We start from the raw sequence: 6000 nt of genomic DNA, 5'->3' as shown, positions 1-6000 counted from the left end.
ACAAGCAAATTCTCAGACATTATCCACTTCTTGGCTATAGAATGTCAACATTATGAACTTTTGCCAAAATCTCTAAATAGCATAGCCTTTTTTTACTAGAGAATTTGAGTTTGTAAAAGATTTTAAATTTTACGAAGAAAGAGTATTTGTGGGTCAAGATTCTCTCTTGAGTCTTTATATTCAGCCTTTCTTGAGCACTCATCTATTAAAGCTATCCATGTGACCTGCATTTCAATCTCAAAGTGGGAGGAATATCTATTAACTATTACATGGGAGTACCCTCACACTAGCAGTTTAGAATCCCTCTTGCATCCATGTCTTTTGAATCGCATATCGTCATGTATCCTTAGCCTCATTCTTTCTTGACCTTATCTCTCTTCTTAATAATTACCTTTTCCTCTCCTTATAGTGTTCTAAGTTTTAGTTTCTGTTTGTGAAAACAACTAACCATTAAAACCTGGAATTTTCCCATCAACTCTCAAATTTTAATCCTCTTACAACCATCTAACAGTACAATTTAAAAGGAATCGCTTATACTCGTCATGACCTTGGCCTCTTTAATAGTAGCAACCTTGAATATCGTGTACTAGAATAAACCTTTTATTTCAACTTATGTTACATATGGCTTCTGACCTGTTTTATGTTTTTCTCTTGGTGGCTGATCCCACAGACTTGTCTAGACCTCTGCAGAATTAGTTCAAGATGGGAAAATAAAGTTCTCCCTCTCTGATGCAAAGACTAAAGTTGAATCTCCTTGCCTTCATGACACAGATGAACTGGCTGCTATTGTATGCTCTTTGCTGAGACTGATGGAATATTTTTCACAAGAATTGATCATCCTCCCTCCAACTTGAGCACTGGATGAAGAGAAGCCTATTATACATGGACTAAATTTTTACATTGCTCTTTTAAATGAAAATAAATACATCATAAACATCCATTTGATGATAAATTCTCAACGATGAACAAGGCATCTTGTGAATATAATAATGCTCCTTATATCTAGATGACTTGCATACAATTATCAGTAACAAGAATGAATCCCTACATTGATTTGTTCCATTAAGGCCAAATAAGTACAACAGATCTCCATGCACCTCAAACATTACACTGCTTTAAAAAGTCAAAATAAACTGAGTCCTTTGCTCCGATGGAATGATAAAAACATGCCACAAATTGCTATAAGCCATACCTAGAGAAATAATCCCTTGCTTCATCTTGCATCACCTATAATCCCCACAAGAGCACTATCCTCTGAAATCGCAAAAATGGTTGACATCATTCATAAATGATCTCTCATGCAACAATCTTGGAAATGAACTTGGTTGCCTAGCAGTGAACAATCAAAGATTCTTGATAACTTGAATCACTGTTCCCAAGGGGATGTGTTTGCTAGACTAAATGTAATTTCTAGTTATTCAATATGGTAACAAAGAACTTTGTTTTTCTTGTCCTCCCTGGTATCATTCAATACAAACCTTTTATCTAGAACATACACCGCTTCTTTCATCTCCCAAGTTAGTCTCCCCAACTCTATATATTTTTTGCATTTTGACGTGTCCCCTTCAAGGAAAGCATGCACTTGTTTATTGACCTCAATCCAACTACAACTAGGTGTCTTGTTTATGCCTCTGTTTCTCATCAATTTTCGTACCTTTTCAATGTCACCCCACCTGCCAAGTGTAGCATACATATTTGAAAGAAGGACATAAGGTGCTGCATTTTTAGGGTCCAATTCAAAAATATGTTCTGCCACTCTTTTAGCTAGATGTAAGTTGTTATGTATTCTACAAGCACTCGGCAAACAAATCCACACAACAACATCTGGTTTTATTGGCATCCCAATGGTTAAGTCTTCTGCTTCATCAAGACGCCCATCATGGCTGAGAAGGTCAACCATGCATACATAGCGTTCAATTGCAGGTGCGATGTGATAATGTTCTCTCATGCAATTGAAGTGAAAATAGCCCTCATCCACCAGACATGCATGGCTACACGAAGAAAAAACACTAACTAAGGTGATGTGATTTGGGGTCATGTCAGATTGTTTCATTTGCTCGAAGAGTTTAAAGGCCTCCTTCCCATGGCCATTGATGGCATATCCTCCAATCATTGCATTCCATGAGACGACAACTCGAGGATGCAATTTGTCAAATAGTTCCCTTGCCTTTTCTATGCTCCCACATTGTGCATACATGTATACAAGGGCAGTCATCACAAAGACATTAGACTGGCATCCACTTCTAATTTTTTTTTCATGGATCTCCGTTCCTTCCTCCAAAGCAGCCAATTTGGCACAAGCCGGAAGAATACTTGCATATGTTTTTGAGTTTGGCGTTGCACCTGCTAATTCCATTTGTTGAAAAATTTTCAAGGCTTTCTCACCATGACCATTCTGTGTGAATCCCGCAATTATCGCATTCCATGAAACAAAGTTTGGTTGAGGCATTTCCTGAAAGAGTTCCAGAGTCTTATTGACAAACCCAATTTGTGCATATCCCTCAATCATTTCGTTCCATGAAACCACATCCCTTTGAGGCATTTCATTAAAAAGTCTCAGGGCCTCATCAACAAAACCCTTGTGTGCAAATCCAGTAATCATGGAATTCCATGAAGCCACATTCGGTTCAGGCATTTCCTTGAAGAGCTCGAAGGCCTTGCCAACAAAATCGTTCCGTGCAAGTCCTGTAATCATTGCATTCCATGAGATGGAATCTTGTTGAGGAATTTCCCTAAAAAGATCCAAAGCCTCATCAACAATCCCGGACTGTGTGCATCCCGCAATTATCGCAGTCCAACAGACAATATCTCATTGACGCATTTTGTCAAACAATTCGCGTGCCTTCTCCATTTTTCCACATTTTCCATACATGTCTACAAGGGCATTAGCAATGGAAAGATCGGACTCAAATCCACTTCTTATTATTTCTTGATGGATTTTTACGCCTTGTTCCAGTGATACCAAGTTCGAACACGCTGAAAGAATGCCTGAAAAAACAAAGGGATCGGGTTAGTATCCTGTTCGTCGCATTCTGCAAAACAATGCCAATGCCTCTTCAGTAGGACCATGCCTTGCATAAGCTGCAATCATGATTGTCCATGTGTTTAAAATGGCAACAAGAAATGCTAAAAATAGAAGTGCTAAAAATAGCATTGCTATAAATAGCAGTTTGGGTACCAGTGCTGGATTGAGCAACAGGGAATGAAAAATGGAAGTGCTAAAAATAGCATTCTATTTTTAGTAGTTCAAGATGGATTCCTATTTTTAGTCAGTCCTTGGACTAAAATAGGAAGTAAAATTCGAATTTTAACTTAACAGCTTTTTGAAAATAAATTAATTAATTCACCATGAGTTAATTAGTTGTGAAAAATCAAACATGAAGTCTATGCGAGGACATGCAACAATTTCTCTATTAATTGAGGAATTTATCCATGAGTTAAAGAGATAAGGATGAGTTCTAATTTGAGTTCTAATTAGTTGGCTCAGTTAACTGAGTCAAGTCCAGTTAGATTGATTTAAACAATTTGTTTAAATTAATGTGAGTTTAGTTAGTTAATGCATGCTTGCATATAACTGCTGCACTTCAGGTAACTGAATATTCTCTCATGAATAACTCATGCATGTCAGTTCAGACAGAGACCCAGTTGAGATTAGAGGAGGGACAATGTACTATCAGTTGGATGGATTTTTACTATAAAGGAAACTCATCCATGGAGAAGGATTTATCTCCTTTAGGATTGCGCAGTTAGATTAGAGGTTAGTGCGTGTGTGAAGAGGCAAATTCACACAAATGGTTGCACTGGACCCCAGGGAAAATTGTGCAAAGAAATAGGAGGCTTGGAGGGCAGAGGAGAAGGTTTGAGAGAGGCCTTTAACTATCTATGAGCAGTAGATGGATTGCAGAGAGAACAAGATAGCTTGTGAGCTGATTCTTTTTGTAATCTGGATTATATTTACACTTGTATGATAATAAAGAGTTCGGGTTTTAGGGTGAGGCTTTCCCCAGGTTATTTCTTATGTGTTATGTGTGATTGCTTGTCATTCTCAGTTGTATGTGATCTCATTGATCGTGCTCAAATTGATTAAGCTTCCGCAAAGTGTTGTAGAAGTAGATCTTGTATTGTGTTTTAGTATATTGCATAATCTGTTGATCTACAGTGGGAATTTCTACATGGTATTAGAGCTAGCTGATTTGTAGAAAAATTCTACATGGTATCAGAGCAAAGGTGATCAAGGAAGAACAATATACAAGAAGGGAGAAGTTCGAAGTTTGTGATTCCTGAATATAGAAATCGAGTTCTTATCACATCTCAATTTCACCAATGGCGTTCAACGGTTTGAGGCTTGAGTATGCACTTGATGGCAGCTCAAACTATATAGCCTGGAAGGATCACATGGAAGCGGTATTAGAGGATAATGGGTTAAAGGACTTCATTGATCAAGAAGTCCCCAAGCCTGCAGCATCTAGTGCCCAAGAATTGGCGGAATGGAAGAAATGTGTGGCTAGAGCAAGGAGAATCCTTCTAGAGGGAGTTCGAGACCACATAGTCTCGAGTCTCCATGGGAAGAAGACACCGTTTTCAATGTGGAAAAAATTGAAAGATCTATATCAGAATAGCAATGATCAGAGGAAGCTGGCACTGAAAGACAAGCTTCGTAAGATCAAGTGTGAAAAGGGTGACACGATCTCTACGTATCTGAACAAGCTCACCACCTGCAAGGATGAGCTTGGAAGTGTAGGGATCGCGACAGCTGATGATGACATGGTGAGTCTTGCACTTCTCGGTCTTCCTAAGAGCTAGCATAGCTACCAGGACTCGGTTAATGGAAGAGAGAAATTGCCAGATTGGGAACGACTTTGGTTGGATCTGATGTAGGAGGAGATAAGAAGAAGCACCAAAGATGGTTCTTCATCCATGGAGGATGAAGAAAACTGCGCCTTAGCGAGTAAGGCGAAGAAGGGGAAGGAGAAGGATTCTCTTTCCCAATCCAGTTCTTCCCAAGGTGGGAAGAAGTTTGACAAATCGAAAGTGCAATGCTTTCGTTGTCATGAGGTGGGCCATTTTGCTACAAATTGTCCACTGAGGAAATCCAAGAAGGGATCTGTGGAAGGATCAGAAGGTGAGGCACTAGCCTCACAGTTCGAGTTGGATTTCACACTGTTCACATGCATGGTTTCATCCATGGTGGGAAGTGGTTGGTTTCTTGATAGTGGAGCTTCTTTCCACATGACTGGCAACAAGAGTTTGTTCAGTACTTTGGAGGAGAAAGATCTCCAGATACTCATAGTGATGGGTAACGATGAAAAGTATAGTGTCTTGGGTGTAGGCACAGTTGTTTTTTAGAGGGAGCATGGAGCTTGCGTTACCTTGACCGATGTCAAGTATGTACCAGGACTAAAGAGAAATTTGGTGTCGTTCGTGATGCTGGAAGACATAGGCTATGATGTAGTCTTCAGTAAGGGAAAGGTTTTCCTTAGACACATCATCACTAGACAGGTGAAGCAGATCGGTTCACGGGTCAAGAACCTGTATGCTCTTGAGGTTCAAGATGCATGCAAAGCCTTGAGGAGCAAGGAAACTAATGGAGACTCGGTGGTTGAGAGGGAGAGTACATTACCTATCAACATGCAGCGCCAGAAGAAGTCTCAGATGATTGTGGAGGAGCCACGATTGGTAAAGCAACTTCAGGAGGTTGTGGAGCAGCCACAACTATAGAAGTTGAGAGGAGATCGAGTAGAGACATCTACTCATGCAGATACCTCTAATATGGGGAAATTTCGACCCAGGTGGGTAGAGGGATCACATGCATCCATACCTCCAGGTAGGAGGTGGGGCGTTGTGGAGTGACAGTCCTAAGAAGGCGGGAATAGGGGCAGGATCCTTGAGGTACCCAACCTCTTTGATTCGACTTTGCTACAGGAGCCCCGACAAGGAGTAGCAGGACTGGCTGAGTGGGTAGAGACAGATGTGGATGGAGCGGCAGAGAGAGCTACAGTG

The 6000-nt window shown here is 40.2% G+C and overlaps 1 pseudogene; it reads right to left on the bottom strand.

The window, feature by feature from the left end:
• Window positions 1-1414: 1414 nt before the first annotated feature.
• Window positions 1415-6000, bottom strand: part of LOC149228516 (pentatricopeptide repeat-containing protein At2g13600-like) — a 48455-nt pseudogene continuing 43869 nt past the window's right edge.

Source organism: Pinus tabuliformis, chromosome J (genome assembly GCF_031772625.1).
Source record: "Pinus tabuliformis cultivar Carrire ecotype Pingquan chromosome J, CPIR1, whole genome shotgun sequence".
Classification (NCBI taxonomy): domain Eukaryota; kingdom Viridiplantae; phylum Streptophyta; class Pinopsida; order Pinales; family Pinaceae; genus Pinus; species Pinus tabuliformis.
The sequence above is the reverse complement of the archived record's forward strand: the minus strand, read 5'-3'. Positions and strand labels throughout refer to the sequence as shown.